The following is a 16,799-nucleotide window of genomic DNA, read 5'->3' as shown; positions in this document are numbered from 1 at the left end:
ATTTAGGACCATTTTTCACACTTGTGAACGTTGCAGCATTTCTGCAGTCATGTGATCAAAATCTGGATGCTTGGCAACCGGTTCATATTTATGACGGTTGCAGTGTCCTGGAGTCACGTGATCACCTTCTGTGTCCTTTTGAGAAGCAAAGTCAATGCAGGAAGCCAGATTCACTTAACAACCGTGTGACTAACTTAACAATTTCAGCGACTCGCTCAACAACCGTGGCAAGAAAAATCGTAAAATGGGGCAAAACCCACTTAACAAATGTTTCCCTTAATGACAGAAATGTTGGGCTTCATTCTGGACGTAGGTCGAGGACAACCTGTAGTGGTTAAGGCACCAGGCTAGAAACCAGGAGGCAGTCAGTTCAAGTCCCGCCTCAGGCTCAAGAATCCGCTTTTGTGATTTTGGGGCCAGTCATCCTATCCCCACAGGGTCGTTGTGGGGAAAATGGAGGACAAGGAAAGAGCATTAGGTGTGTCCGCAGCCTTGAGTTCTTCATGGAAATGATAAAAGTGGGACAAACTCTGGGGCTTAACTCTCTCCCGGTCTCATGGACATCTGAAAGAAAACAAGGACTTTACTAAAGGCCAGCGGGGTTCAGCCTGACTCTAACTCAGCTGTTCTCAACCTATGGGTCACGACCCCATTTGGGGTCGATCGACATTTCACGGGGGTCGCCAAGCAAGGCTGTCCGCCATTTTTTCCCCTTTTCGGGCGGGTGCCTTACCTCCCCTGGGCTGGGCCAGCTGGTGGCCCAGCCAGTGGTCGGCCTGCTCCGTCTCTGCCGCTTGTCAGCTACGCCTCGGCTGGCGCAGGGGGCGGCACCATGCATGCGCGGCGCTCCCAGGCAGGGAAAGTCCTCGACGTACGACCGGTTGGGTAGTCCTCGACTTACGACCGGTTTAGTCCTCGACTTACGACCGGTTGGGGGTTGCGGCTTTAAAAAGGTTGAGAACCACTGCTCTAACTCCAAAAGAAATAAGGTCCCAGTGGGTGGATGGTACAGCCTCAGTCCCGTCCTTCCCTGAGAACCTGAAGGACTGCGCTTCAAGAAGCGGAAAAGGATAAGCTAAAAACTTCACCATTTTATTGCCTATCTTAACCTGCTTCTAACCTGATCCCCCCCCCCCACACTGCCAGAGGTTCTGCGGGGTCTCCCCTCCCCCTCGCCTGCGCCCCTCCTCCCAGACACATAACCCGCTTTTCCCAGCCCCCCCCCATTTCTGCCCCTCCCCCCTCAAGAGGCGGAAGGCCTGGAAGGGGATTTCCAGATGGGACTTTCTCTCCAGCCGGTTGCGCCTGAACATCTGCCTAGTAACAAATGACGACGTGGGCATCCTTTTTTTCTACTGGTTGAGCTTGACCAATCATCCGCTTCTGCTCTGGATTGTTGCGGTGTTGATCAGCTGGAGCGCGTCTTTCTCTGCCGGCGACTTCTGGACAGCGGATCGCAGTTGGAGGATCGCGGCCAGGATGGCTCTGCGCTCCTTGTCCCTCCTGGTGTTGGTGGCGGTCGCTCTGCGGGAGAGCTGCCTCGGTGAGTCCCTTTGGGGGCGTCCGAGGCTCCGGCCCCTTTATCTCCCGGTGGGAATCCATCCAGGGAATCTCTCTCTTTCTTTCGCCTCCCCCCAAAGATTATTCCCAGGAAGAGAATCCCGATTCGGTCCTCTCTCTAGTCCGCTCCCCCTCCCCCGCTGGCCGCTCTCAGAAGGGACCCCAAAGCGTGGATGGGACTTGGCTGCCCCTCCCCCCAGGAGAGCCCCTCTGGGAACGGGACAAGGGGGGGCCCTCCAGAGGTCAGTCAAGTCTACCTGGGCGCCCCCGAGCGCAGTTCTGTCCCTCCCCCAAAGTGGAGGTTGTGGGAAAGCGGCGTTTGCGGGGACCGGGTCAGTTCCCAAACTTCCTGGCTGCCTTCGCACAACCCCTCCGCCCGGCTCCTCTTTCCTGCCTTTGGCGGGGCTGGGTGGCTCTTTGTGGCTTCTGGTGCTGGGAGGAGCCGGCTCGGTTCTCGACTCGCTTCCGCGTATTGGCAGACAAGGAGGCTGGAGCACCGGAGCCCTCGGGTTAAGGCTGTCCTGGGAATGCAGCAGAAGAAGAGTCTGGAGAGAAGCCCTCCTTGAATCGTCTTCACAAAGATCCCCCCTGATTGATTGATTGATTGATTGATTGTCACTTTCCACTGGATCCCCACCCCCCACCCCGTCCCAAACCCCAATATCCCCAGAGCTGTTTTCTAAGACAGGCAGGAATTTTTCCACCCAAAATCCTCCTCCTCCCATTTCAGGAGCCCCCAGCAGGGGAGAGTTGCAGAATCAGAAATATTTAAAGTTTACTCTTATTCCTTAGTAACCAGATGGGAGGCCTTGGGGTGTCCCTAGTTGCTCCTCAGAGAAACTCTCAATGCAGCAGCTTTTCCAAAGGCATTTCCCAAACTCTCAGGATCTGAAGGGTCAGAGAGGCTGGGCTGGAGGCAGGAGGAGAGAAGCCCCTCTGGGTGGGGACCCTGCAATGAAGGCCTTGCTTGGACACAGGCCCAAACTGACCAGCCCATCCTGACCCAACCAGTGTTACAGTCACACGTTTTTCCTCCCAGGCAAACTTCAGATCCCTCACTGCTCAGCCCCACCAGGGGAAGAAGCGGGTTCTGGATGACGGAGGGTCTGATCCCCCTTCTTCTGTCGAAGAAAAGCTCTGATCTGTTTGGATGCTGAAATCTCCCCAGAGCAGGAAGTGGATCTGGGGATCCCCCTCCCCATTGTGGGGAGGAGCAGGCAGAAGGAGGCCTTTGCCTTGGGAGACTGGGAAGGACTGGGAGACCGTACTGGAAGGACTGGACTGCATGATAGAAACTGAAATAATGTTATTGTCATGGTTCCGACAGATGAAACTCTTCAAAGAATTTTTATTTGAGTAGCATAGCATGGGCACTAATATAAGCAAAGCCCAAAACTGAATTCCCCTCCCCTGAGACATAGTATCGAAGCACAATTCCCTCCTCCAGTTAACAGTCATAAATCACATTCCCCAATTAGTTTAAAGTGGGCTGGCCAATTCTTATCATCTCTTATTTCAATAACCTTGGTTCTCACACCAGGTCCAGTGTTATTATCTCTAGTTAGACTCTCATGCATATTCCCCCCCCCCCAGCATCATCTAACTCTAAAAGCAAAAGAAGAAAATGGCTGCATCTCCATCTGTTGTCAATACAAAACATTGGATGTTAGGAGTGTTGACAGTTGTATATTTATCTTTGGTTCACCAGAGGGGCTTTAAAGCTGACAGGACCCTCCATAGAGAGGCTCAGTTTGAGGAGAGGACTCCAGCAGAGCCCCCACCCACCCAATACGGGGGTTGGCAGCAGGAACTCCCAAGCAGTTTCAGTGGGGGCAGGAGGTGGGGCCAGGATGGAGAGGCTCCATGGGTTTCTTCTGGGTTAGGGGGATTCTGGGAGTTGAAGTCCAAGTGGCTCAGAAACTCTAATTTAGGCCTTTATGTTGAGAGTCACTGATTGTGTGAAGAGTTAGGTAGCCATGATCAGCCAAGCTTTGTGGAAGGCCTTGCTGGCAGGGGGGAGTGTGCAATTTGGACAGGTAAAGTTTGGGGGACTCGACCTTCCCCTCCTCTCTTACACCCCACCTTCCCTGCCCTCCAGGCCCTCCAAAAAGCTGCTTCTTTCCCTCTCAGTTGCTCCCTCCTTCCACCTCCTGCCTCCCCTTCTATCCTCTCCTCTTTCTTCTCCCCCCCCCCAGCTCTCCTCCTCCTTCTTCTTTCCCTCAGAGCCTCAGATTGGAGCCTCCATAGGATGAGGGTCCTTGACTGGAGCCCCCTAACTCTGCCCCTCTGGGTCCCTTCCAGGTGCCTCCTCACACTCCCTGAAGTATTTCTCCACCGTCATCTCAGAGCCCAGTCAGGGGCTGCCCCACTATGTCACTGTGGGGTACGTGGACAGTCAGGTCTTTGTTCATTATGACAGCAACAGCCGGAGGCTGGAGCCTCAAGTCTCCTGGATGGAGAACGTAGAGAAGGAGGACCCCCAATACTGGGAAAAGAACACCCGTAGAGAACGTGAGAATGAGGAGATGCACAGAGAACTTCTGGAGATTACGAGGACTCGCTACAATCAGAGCGAAGGTGAGTGATGGGTCGGGTGGCTCCTTCTGCCCCATAATCTCCTCCTCGGGAACTAGAGGGGGGAGGAAGGGGGGTCCCTTCAAAGGGAAAGGCTGCATCCCCACATTTAAAAAGGTTTTTAATATGTTTATTCTGTTTTTAAAAAGTCAGTATAAGCTTGTCGTTGCCTCCATAGCTGATGTTTTCTGCCAATTGCAGTTAATAAAAACATTTTTTAAGTTCTCCCTCTATCTCTCTGTATATTGATAGGATGTGGATCTGGATATAAACTGAGTTAAAAGAGACCAAAATCTCCCCTCCCCCATGAAAGTCAGAGGGTCCTGGGCTTGGTGGATCCCCTGCTGTGGGGGAGGGAGGGGATCCCAAGTCTCCCCCCTCCCGGAAAAGCAGGTGGATCCTAAGGAGATCCTGGGGAAGCAGGTCCCTGTTTTTCTGTCTGTTTCCACCCCAGAGAAATGAGGGATCAACTGCAGATCCATCTGGGCCGACTAGATCCCTCTCTTTCACCTCTTTTTGGAGGGATGAGGGGGACCCAAAATGGCAGGAGCTTCTGCTCACCCTCCAGGTGGAAGGAGAGGCCAGGAGGCCAAATGGGGGGACTCTTGGGGGGGGGCACAGGATCACTTCCAGGATCCCCCCAATCTTGAGGGGAAAAAGGACAGAGAAAAAAGAAATCCCCATTTGGGGCCCTTCCTGAGTCTCTCAGAGCACTGATGGCTTCCCATCCTTGGTCCCTCTGGCTGGACTCCTGCACTGCCCTCTTGGTGGGGCTGCCCTGGAGGGGGGAGGCCTTCTTCAGCAGCCCCCCCCCTTCTGCCACCTTTGGGGGAGAAGATTCACCTCCAAGGAACCTGATTTAGGGGAGACATTGGAAGCAAATATCTGTGTCACCAGAGGCTGCTTTGGGCTGAGGTAAACCTTCTCCACAAACATCAGCCATTTTCCCTCCTTTCATCCCAAGGAGGGGCATCCCCCCTTCTTCTGCCCTTTCCTTGCCCATCCCCCCCCCAGGCAGACACCCCAGAGATCTCCCTGTTCTGCCCCTGATCCCCAGGATCCCCCCAGATCCCTCCAGGCCCCCTGCTGGCCTCTCAGGGGAGCAGAGCTGGACCCAGAGGGCTCCCCCTGGTGGAGAAAGGGGGAAGGAGAGCGGCCAGAGTGGAGGGGAGCCTCTTTCCAGGCCAAACAGCCCCAAATGTCCCAACCTTCCCTCCAAGGGAGGCTGCTTCCACCCCCCCATCCTCTGGGTCGCCCCCTCTGGACCTTCCCCACCTCCCTCCCGCCCCTTTTGGAGGTCTGGGGACCACAACGGCCCACGATATTCCAGATGTCGTCCCACCCTTGATTTATGCCAAGGCTTTGTGACATTAGCCTCCGTGTTTTCAGAACCATTTTAATGATCTCTAATATCCTGTTCACCTTATTTTTAAATTTTAAAATATAATTTGTATTGAACCTTTTCAACAAAAGATAAAAACTAATAGAAAGTAACATAAATAAAGGAGATAAAAGAAAGAAATCAAAGAAAAATCAAAAACTATATAAAAAAAGAAAACAAGTTGAAGAAAGCAAAGAAAAAAGACATAAAGAAGTGGCTTCTGATATTCTTCACAGCAGTTACAAATATAAATATATTTTAGCCTCCCTAAAGCAGCCTTTCCTAACCTTTTGACCCTGCAGGAACCCTTGAACTATTTTTCAGGCCTCGGGGAACCCCTGAACATCCAGGCTCAGAGATGGGGCAGAATTGTTTCCTGCGTAGATCTGTAGAGATGCATTAACAGCCTTCTTACACTAAGAATAAAAACTTGCCTTTTCAGTCTGATCCCTGTACTTTCTTTTTGCAGCACAAATATTAAATTAAATGAAGACACACAGATTTCATCTTCAACTGAAGTAAGACGTTTTCTGTCTTAGCTTTTGATGCTTCCGAAATAAGACAGAGCTGGTTCTCAGAAGGTGAAAACTGCAGCCAGATTTTCAGTGCCTTCCTGTGAATGGCAGGAGACTCTTCTTGGACAGAAATCCAGAACCTTTTTTTTTTTTCCCCTGAGCAGATCAGGGAATCTCCTCTGGAGGGCAGGATCAGACTCAGCTCAGGAGGATCTTCCTCTCCCTCCAAAGGGAAGGTCTCAGGCTGAGCAGAAGCTGCAGAGAAAGACAGGTCGAGGGAGGGGAGAAGGGCAGGTAGTGATGGGGACTTTCTTGAATGCTAGGGAGGAAATGGGGGTGTCAGTGCCTGTGTGAACATCCCTGCAGGGAAGACGGTCTGTGTCTATCTTGAGGACTCCCCAAACCATCATCTTGTTCCTATTCCAGGCCTTCACACATGGCAGTGGATGTATGGCTGTGAGCTCCAGGCTGATGGGAGAAAAGGAGGATTATGCAGCATGGCTATGATGGGAGGACCTTCATCACCTTCGACAAGGAGACCCTCACCTGGGTGGCTCCCATCCCCCAGGCCCAGATCACCCAGAGGAATTGGGATGCTAATCTAGCACGAAACCATTACTTTAAGTCCTATCTGGAGGTAATTTGCACTGGGTGGCTGGAGAAGTACGTGTCCTTCGGGAAGGAGACGCTGCTGAGGACAGGTGAGCCTCTGGATGCAGGCTGGACTTTCCTCCTTTGTGGCCGGATTTCTTGTGCACATTCGGCCCCTTTGGGTTCCCGGTCTGCCCTCTGACTGCCCAGGAGGGAATCCTCCCCCTCCCCTCCCAGCCCCTCTCCATGACGCGGGAAGTCCTGATTGGTTCCCCTTGCCAGGCCGCCATTCCATGGACCAGGAAACGCAGCCTCTGCCTGGCGGGTGCCTGGGTGGATCAGGCAGGAGAAGCACTTGGGGGTGTCCTGTTCATTGCCCACAGTGAGGCAACAAGGGCATTTGGGGTTCTTCAATGAAATCCCCATTAGTCGAACGGTAGTCAAGTATGAGGGGCACCCTTAATTTCCCCCCATTAATTCTCCTTCCCCCCACATCCCACAGGGGGCACCCTCCATGCCTTGCACCTGATGGTGCACCTCCCACACCCACCACTAGGGGGCTCCACTTCTACCATTAATAAGACATCCTCAGGGCCCCAATTGGGCAAAAGAATTTCTGTGGATCTTTCTGTTAAATCTCAAACAGGTTCCCTCAGTTCTGACAGTCTCTCCTCAAAACAGCCCCCTCCCCACCTTCAGGAACACCCCCTTACCCCACAGGTTGCCTCACAGTATAAACGTTTCCTATAATTTGTTATTTTCACATCTAGAGAATCTCTCCCCACTGGGCTCCTTGACCCCCCCGCCCCCAGTATTAACTGAGTGAGATCGGGATTCACGGGGAAATTCCCCCACACACACACAATTGCCAGCAGCCCCTCTCTGGGATAATACCTGTTCTCCAAATTATCCAGTCAGAAATTGCAAAAGCCCTGAGCCCCTTTTTGCTTTGATTCTGGTGCTCCTCTTCTTGAAATTGTGGTTGTGTCCCTCGGAAAGAGGCCTGGAGCAGCTTCAGATTCAGGGGTGCAGAAGGAAACCCCAAAAGTAGGGAGAAGCTTCTGTGCTGTTGTTGTCTTGAAAGGGAACTTAAAAGGGCAGCTCCACTTTCCCTCCCCTGAAGGAAACAATCCAAGATCACTCAGAGTTCAAAGCAGCCAGAGAGGAATTTCCTTGGACCCTCAATTTGCTCCTGGAGGCTTTTCAGGCTGAGTCCCTGGGAAGGCCTCAGCATCCGGAGTTCTTGCGGTTGAGCATTTTCCAGATCTGGAGCATTTCCTAAAACTCTGGGAGACACTGCAGGTGTGGAGTGGGAGGTAGTGGGAAATTTTCCTGCCCTTTCAAGTTTCCCACCCACCTTTCAGGCTCTGGAGGGGCTCAGAGTTAATTCCGGGGGTGCCGTTTCTGCAGAGTCCCCAGCGGTGACCATGAGCAGCAGGACAGAGGTGGAGGATGGGATGGAGACGCACGTCTGCTGCCTGGATGGCTTCTACCCCAGGGAGATCGAGGCCTCCTGGACGAGGGACGGGGAGGTTTGGCTGCAGGACACCCTTGGTGGGTCTGTGGCCCCCAACGCGGATGGGACCTTCCACGCCTGGCTCAGTATCCAGATCGATCCCAAAGAGAGGGGCCGCTATCGATGCCACGTGGAGCACGACGGCCTGCAGGAGCCTCTGGCCCTGGCCCTGAAGGGTGAGATGCTGCAGTGAGGGAAAGACTGGGCTCTTTTGCAGGCTGGAGGGCTGTGGGAGAGGAATCTCACCCCCAAATGTGTCCAGATGTGAGCATACCTGATCTTTAGGCCATTGGTTTTTCCAGTGTTTGAGGTTGGTGAAGCTGCAGGGACCAGACCATGGAACTGGCTTCAGGGGATGGAAAGGAAATTCCAGAATCCCATCAAAAGAGCTGGCAGATCCTGATGAAATCCTCTTAGATAACTTAGCCCTTCTTCCCCTGTTTCCTACTTGCAGCAGAGAACTTATGCCGAGTACAGATACATTTTGTTTTTAATTTTAGATTTGTTACAAAAATCAGGAGGTGTTTGGTAATCCCTATTTTGAATACCAAATTGTGTTAAGATTTATGAACTGCAGCTGACTTCATCAAATGGATAAAATGGCTGGATTGACGCATCATTATTTAGCCAAAGGGCTTGTTATGTCCCGAGCCTTTGCAAACGGCTCGGGCGTTTGCAGGCAGTCCCGGGCAGGTGCAAAGCTGCCCGGGACCAGACAGGCTGTCGCCAGCGCCGTGCGCATGCGCGGGTGCTGGCGCGGGAAAAGTAACCCATTTACCCGGGAGTTGCCTATATAAGAGGCTGCGAGGCGTTTGGGCGAGGCTGAAGCCATCTTCCTGTAAGCTGAACGCTGAATAAAAGAAACTGAGAACTCCAGCTGCTTCTCGTGTCTGTTTTCCCGCCAAGGACGCAACACTGGCGACGAGGTGGGATGCCTTGCACTACCTGGAAAGGAAGAAGTGTAAGCTTACCCGAGGAGTCCTGAGCGGCGGAAGAGGAACGGCGTCGACTCGGCAGCTACCCGCCAATCCGGTGCGCATTCGGGGGTAGGCTGGCTGATAGACCCGTCTCCTGAAGATCCGAAGATGGCGAAAATCGGAAGGCTTTCGGAATTCGACGTCTCACATCCAGAGCGGTGGGAGTCCTACGTATCCAGAATGGAGAACTACTTCAAGGCAAACCAAGTGAGGGAAGATAGCTTGAAGGCCGCCACCCTGCTTTGCGTTTGCGGCCAAGACGCCTTCGAAATCGCAGAAAATCTTGTAGCACCTGTTCCAGTAGAGTCTGTAAGCTACGCAGACCTGAAGAAGCTGCTGAAAGAGCACTTCCACCCCAAGGTGTCCGTTATCTCATGGCGCCACACCTTCGAGCAGAGGGATCAACGGTCCGGTGAAACAGCCAAGGAATACATCGCCGCGCTACGGAAGGCCGCCAAGCCCTGCGAGTTCAAGGACCTCGAGGAACGACTGAGGGACCGATTCGTGTGCGGGCTAAGGCATCGAGAGCTACAACAGAGACTTTTTGCCAAGGAAGAATTATCCTTCCAAGACGCCTTAAGGGAAGTCACCGCAGAAGAAGCAGCAGGCGGCGCCATCAAAAACATGCGGCCGATCAGAAACAGTGCAGAGGGTGCGTCCGTGCACCAGGAAGACGTCCGACGAAACTCCGAGGAGGATCCGGACGAGGAAGTCGACCGTCTACACCCCGCGAAGGAAGAGAACCAGAAGGGAAGCTCTTCGGCTCCGCTCAAGTGCATCGGCTGTGGAGGTCGCCACAGGAGAACCGACTGCAAGTTCCGCTCCGCTACCTGCCGGGCATGCGGCAAACAAGGGCATATTGCAGCTGTGTGTCTGAGCCGACGAAAGGCACAACCCCAAGAAGAACGCCTGAAAGGTACCAGATTCCCCAGCCAGAATAGGGTAGGGTTTTGCGCTTCGCGAAGAAGCATCTGTAGAACAGGCACACACAAGCCCATGAAGAAAAAGCTGTCACTCAACGTGAAGCTACAAGGGGTTCCATTATCTATGGAACTAGACACAGGGTCTGCCCTGTCCATCATTTCATTGCATACATTTAGGAAGATTTGTTCCAGTAGTGGGTCTAAGGCCAAGTTAAGGCCTTCTGATATTGTATTAACAGATTTTCAGAACGCAAGAGTGTGTGTTAAGGGGGAGGCCACCCTTAACGTGCAATACAAGAGTTTTGAAGGTCCACTAGACTTATTAGTAGTAGGGGGTGAACGAACGAGTCTCATAGGACTCGATTGGTTTGAGGCCCTGGGGATACACGTCACAGGACTCAACAGCTTACAAACACTCGACCTACAGGAAGTCTGCAAAGAATTTGCAGATGTTTTCAGCCCCCAGCTGGGCACATTCAAAGGACCACCTGTGTCCTTAAAGCTAGACCCCACTGTCACTCCCATTAGGATTAAAGCAAGAAGGGTCCCTTTTGCTTTAAAAAGTAAGATTGACACTGAATTAGACAAACTAATCCAACAGGGAATCCTAGAACCTGTTGATTCCAGCCCGTGGGAGACCCCCATTGTCACGCCTCTAAAGGCAAATGGGGACATTCGCATTTGTGCTGATTACAAATGCACACTCAATAAGGCATTGCAGCAACATGCCTATCCTGTTCCTGTGGTCAGTCACATCCTGGCCTCTCTCAAGGGGGGGCGTGTTTTTGCAAAGCTTGACCTAGCTCAAGCATATCAACAGCTGCCTGTTGATGATGATGCTGCCATAGCTCAGACCATTGTGACCCACAGGGGAGCCTTTAAAGTAAAAAGGCTACAGTTTGGAGTAAATGTCGCTCCTGGGATTTTCCAAAGCGTAATGGAAAACACACTACGAGGTATACCAGGGGTCTGCCCCTACTTTGACGATGTCTTGATTGCAGGAGACTCCACACACATTCTAGCTGAAAGACTTAGGGCTGTCCTGTTAAGATTCAGGGAATCAGGCCTCAAGCTCAGAAAAGACAAATGCAAGATCGGGGTGCCTTCTACTGAATTTCTGGGATTCAAAATTGATGCTGCTGGGATTCATCCTGCTGAATCCAAACTAACTGCTATTTTACAAGCACCCAGGCCAAAGTCTAAGGCCGAACTTCAGGCCTTCCTAGGCCTCCTGAATTTCTACAATTCTTTTCTTCCACATAAAGCTAGCGTAGCTGAGCCTCTTCACAGGCTACTAGACAAACAAGCTGTGTGGCTGTGGTCACAAGCACATGAGGCTTGCTTTAAAGAAGTCAAGGCCTTGCTCACTTCTAACAGTGTTCTTGCACATTTCAACGAGTCTCTTCCTGTGTGCATCGCTTGTGATGCATCCCCCTACGGGGTTGGAGCTGTCCTGAGTCACCTCAGGTCTGATGGAACTCAGGTTCCTATTGCATACTACTCCAGAACACTGTCTTCTGCCGAGCGCAACTACGCTCAGATAGACAGGGAGGCTCTGGCTGTTGTTGCTGGAATTAAAAAATTCCCACGATTTTCTATATGGCAGGCATTTCACGGTCTTCACTGACCATAAGCCTCTGCTGGGACTGTTTACCACACGTAAGCAGACTCCCCACATCATTTCCCTAGAATGCTTAGGTGGTCTATTTTCTTGTCTGCATATGATTTTTCATTACTCCACAAGCCTGGGAAAGAAATGGGCCATGCTGATGGCCTCAGTAGGTTGCCTCTGCCAGTAGTAGAAGCTGACCCCGCGCCAGCTGTCAACATTCTATCAATCCAAGCCTTGCCCGAGCTCCCTCTTAGTGCCAGGGATGTTACCGCTGAAACAGGTACAGATCACACACTTTCACGTGTCCGCTCCTGGGTCCTGTCCGGGTGGCCTGAGCACTGCCCTAGTCCTGAGTTTCAGAGTTTCTGGTCCAAAAGAAACGAACTGTCCCTTTCTCAGGGTTGTCTGCTTTGGGGAAACAGAGTTGTCATTCCCACCTCAATGAGGACTAGGGTCTTAGAATCCCTCCACGAGGGTCATCCTGGCATTGTCCGTATGAAGGCTCTTGCACGAAGCCACTTGTGGTGGCCTGCTTTAGATAAAGATATTGAGGCTAAGGTGCACGCATGCCACCTCTGCCAACGATCTCGCCCAGAGATGCCCCAAGCTCCTGTGCATAGATGGGAGGAAACACAGTCCCCATGGTCTAGGGTGCACATTGACTACGCTGGGCCCTTTCAGGGCCAGTTCTTCTTGGTCCTTGTTGACAGCCATTCAAAATGGCTTGAGGTTGTGCCTGTCTCATCCACCACCACTGCAAAGACTATTCAGGTACTGAGGGGGATTTTTGCTGCACACGGGCTGCCAGATGTCATCGTGTCCGACAACGGCCCTCAATTCACCTCCTCCGAATTCCAAGCTTTCTTACAGGCAAACCTGATTCGTCATGCCACGTCTGCGCCTTTTCACCCGTCCACCAACGGTATGGCTGAACGCATGGTGCGCATCGCAAAGGACGCCTTGAAGAGACTCACCTACGGGGACTGGCATCACAGGTTGGCTGACTTTCTCCTTTCTTATCGCACCACACCGTCCACTTCTACAGGGAGAAGTCCAGCTGAACTTCGTTGGGGGCGCCAACTTACTACTAGACTTGACCGGTTGCATCCGGACAGACTGCCTTCATCTACCTCACATCCTAGGGCACCTAGACAACTACTTGTGGGTGCCCCGGTTTGGGCTCGCAATTACGGGCCTGGTCATACATGGGTCCCCGCTTCTGTGTCCAGGATCACAGGTCCTCTCTCCTACGAGGTTGCCCTGGACAACGGTCGTGTCCTACGTCGGCACATCGACCAACTTCGCTCTAGGCGAGACTTTTCTGCTGAGACTCCTGGGTCTTTTCCAGGGGGGGAGGGGGACCCTTTGGAGCAAAGGGAAGGGCAAGAGCTACTGCCCATCTCCACTGAGGGAGCCACAAACGGCCCATCCCAGGGTTCCGCGAGAGCTCCGAACAAGAATTCCATGAGCTTACCTAACTACCAGGCATCCACGCCTACTCCAGCCAGGGAGTCACCCCGGGGGCATACTCACGTTCCACACACGTCACACAGCACTCCAGTCACGGAGGATACCCGGGGGCATCCCAACAAATCATTCCCCGCAAGAGAGCTGGCACACAATCCCCAAAGTTGGCCTGACCTTACCCCAAATCCTACAGGGGGTCAAACATACACAGAGCTAGTCGAGGAACCAAGTCCCGACTACAACAACCCTAGCACAAATCAGGGAACACCTGAGTTTTGGGAAAGTACAGAAACCCACACGAGCCCGAGCACAGAATGGGGTTCAGGGAATGGACAGCCTCCTGACAGGTCTTGGACTGACCTAGGAGGTTCTACAGAGACGCCCAGCAGTGGCTATCACTTCAAGGGGCCTGAGGGTCTACAGCTAGGTAGGTCAACCAGGTCACAAAGCAACAGAAGCCCTGGCCTGACGAGCCCGGTGGGCAAGCAAGCAGGCCAGGCATCGGGGCACAGTCCTTGGAAGACACCAGGGCACAATAGAGAGAACAGGCTCACGCCTCCCTCCAGTCAGGGGACTTATGCCAGTAACCCACAGCTAAGAAGGTCACAGAGAGCAAAGAAATCTCCTAAGTACCTAGAAGACTACATAACATTGCTGGCAAGGCAAAGGCCAGTAAACAGTGGGAGCACTGGGGAGCAAAATGTCATATAAAATAAATGTTGTATGTTGGTAGTAGTTTTAGCCCGGGGGAAAGGGGTGTTATGTCCCGAGCCTTTGCAAACGGCTCGGGCGTTTGCAGGCAGTCCCGGGCAGGTGCAAAGCTGCCCGGGACCAGACAGGCTGTCGCCAGCGCCGTGCGCATGCGCGGGTGCTGGCGCGGGAAAAGTAACCCATTTACCCGGGAGTTGCCTATATAAGAGGCTGCGAGGCGTTTGGGCGAGGCTGAAGCCATCTTCCTGTAAGCTGAACGCTGAATAAAAGAAACTGAGAACTCCAGCTGCTTCTCGTGTCTGTTTTCCCGCCAAGGACGCAACAGGGCTGGTGATCTCATTTTTTTCCCCCCTTAGAAACTACCACATCCTTCTCCCTTTACAGTGAGATGTCCTTCACTTAGGAAACAAAAATGAAAGATTCAAGTCTTGGGTGGAGAATACCTGGCTTGATAAAAACATTTTGTAATAGGTGTCAATAGGAGACCAGATATGCATTATGGCCATGTAATTCCTTAATTCGGGTTTAGTTGAATATAGTTTTATTTTAATATAGTTTTAGTACAGATTGAAGATACCTAGGATTTAATATATGTTTATATTAACTTTGTATACATGTATGTGTGTGTGTTTGTGTGTGTGTGTAAAATGTTGAAGGTAATTTTCTCCCTGTGTTCTGCCCTGATCCTCAAGCAGAACGTCCAATTCTGGACAAGCCCCATTAATACAGATTCAGAGTAATTGAAAAAAAAAACTCCATTTGAGGTTGATCTGGGAGAGGAAATGGAATCTATCTATGATGGACATGAATAGGAGAAGGATTAGCCTGTTTAGTCTTGAGGAAAGAGCGATGGAGGTTGAGGGGCGTTATGCGATAGGCCTTCCCTGGAGTCTTCCTCCTAATCCCGGTTTGTGTGTGCCACAAGAGGATTCCCACATCCTGGGTTGCTTTCTTGGGAAGTTGAAAGCTCCTTTTGCAAAGGCTGAAACAATTTCTATCCTGGCCAGATGACTGAGGGTGTTTCAAAGAAGGATTAGTTCCTGTCTTCTCCTCTAGGGGGACAGACCAATCCTACAAGAGATAAAGAAAATGGAACTCTATTCTTAAAACACAGATAGGTGATATGAATCCTTCGATTTTCTAATAATAAAATGCAAATGTTTAAGTTTAAAAATAGCATAGGTAATTGCCTGATTCCACCCACGACATATTGGGGCAAACTATAAAAAGAACAACAGTGAAAACATTTTTAATGTTTCCCAAGTTTTGTTCACATTACTAAGTTGTGGAGGTCTTTATTTCTATAAGCTGCCAAGAGTCACAAGCTGGTAAAGTGCTTTTGAGCTGAACAGGTAAAGATGAATGTCAGCTGCCTTCATGCTGGGCTGGAGTGAGACAAAGGAAGCATCACGAGGACACCTCCTCTAAACAATAGTGGTCAAGGTGTCTTCATGCTTCCCTTAGAGTGGGAATGTCAAACTCGTGACTTGACGTCGTGTGACGTATCGAGACTTTTTCCCCATTTCCGGCAATGGGGTGGGCACAGTTTCGGCGTGACACGTCCGGTCCACGGGCAGGCAGTTTGACATGCTTGCCTTAGAGGGACATGAATAGGAACTCCTTGGACTTTTCAATTTGAAGAATCCCGATCCTTTGGCTGCATTAAGTCTCTCCCCCAATTGGGATGATTGATTGGGGTTCTCCTCCTTCAATTATCTGCCCTTTCTCCCAATTCAGTTCCAGAATCCAACCTGGGGCTCATCGTCGGCTGCATTGTGACCAGTCTTGTCCTGGCGTGTGTGATTGTTGGGACTTTGACATTCTTAAGTAAGTATCCTTGCTTACAGTAACTTGGGGAGATTCCTCCCGAGTCTCCCCCTTTGGGGAGCTTTTCCTGGGCTCCCTTCTGTCTTGTTTTCCCAGTCCTCTTCCTCTTGTCGGGACTCCAGTCTTGACATGGCTGAGTCTGAGGTTGGGACAGCCCCGTCTTCTTCTGAGCTGGGAAGAGGCACCACCCTTTCAAAAACTTTGGTTGAAGAGCAGCAGAGAAGGATTTCTATGAAAACCTTCCTCCCCTCCCGGCTGCTGATGCTGCTTCCCCAAATTCCCTTCTCAGAGGCAGCAGGTCTCTCTTGGGGCATATCAGGAGATACATTTGCATTTTGAAGATCTTTCTGCCTTTGTTGAGGGGTCAAAGGGACTGTGAAATATCTCCTGGGGTTCTTCCTCCTACAGAGGGAGAGATTGGATGATCTCTGGTGGGTTCTTTGGAGCGTTCACTGATTTTTTTTTCCTTGCAGAGAGACGTCAAGGTGACTACAGAGCAGCACCAAGTGAGTGAATTGTCCTCTTTCCGTGTAATCTCCAACTTAGAGCGGGGACCAGAGGCGCCGTCACTTGAGGTGTGGGTGTGGGTGTATTTAAGCACAAAGGAAACTCATGAAGCTGCAGAGTTGTGCTCTTTCCTCCCAAGAACTAGACTGGGGAAGGAGGGCTCCATTTCATGACAGCCAGCTTGTTCTCGGGAGTGAAGACCCCAAAGGGAAACATCTGGAACCCTCAAGAAGGGGAGAAGACCCACCTGGGTGGAAGATTTCCTCTGACTTGAGAATCTGCTCTGTTTTCCAACTAGGAGGAACTTAGCAAAATTCACTTTCCGTGCCCTGGTTGGCTCCCGCGGAGGAGAAGGGAAACTCTCCCTGTTGGATCTCCGGGCGCCTTCATTCAGGCAGGGGAGGCAGCCCAGAGTCTCCGTGGTGGAGCCTGGCCTCCTTTGGAGGAAAGAACCCTCCATTCCTTGGTAGGAAACTACTGGCAATGCCGTGATCCCCAGTGGTTAGAGACTCTTCTGGTGGTAGAGCTGAAGCCTGGCTGAATCTGGAAGGAGGGGTTTCCCCTCTCAGAGACGTGCCCAGCAGGGTTTAGGGTTTGGCACCAGCCAATAGCCCAAAAGAAGGGCAGGCGGGGTGGCA

At 51.7% G+C, this 16,799-nt stretch overlaps 1 pseudogene; it reads left to right on the top strand.

Annotated features, from left to right (window-relative positions):
• The first annotated feature begins 1,367 nt into the window (after positions 1 to 1,367).
• The window catches only part of LOC120311123, a 15,984-nt pseudogene continuing 552 nt past the window's right edge, over positions 1,368 to 16,799 (top strand).

Source organism: Crotalus tigris, unplaced genomic scaffold, assembly GCF_016545835.1.
Source record: "Crotalus tigris isolate CLP2741 ecotype Arizona unplaced genomic scaffold, ASM1654583v1 scf7180000018317.730465, whole genome shotgun sequence".
Classification (NCBI taxonomy): Eukaryota; Metazoa; Chordata; class Lepidosauria; order Squamata; family Viperidae; genus Crotalus; species Crotalus tigris.
This window is presented reverse-complemented; position numbering and strand designations above follow the sequence as displayed.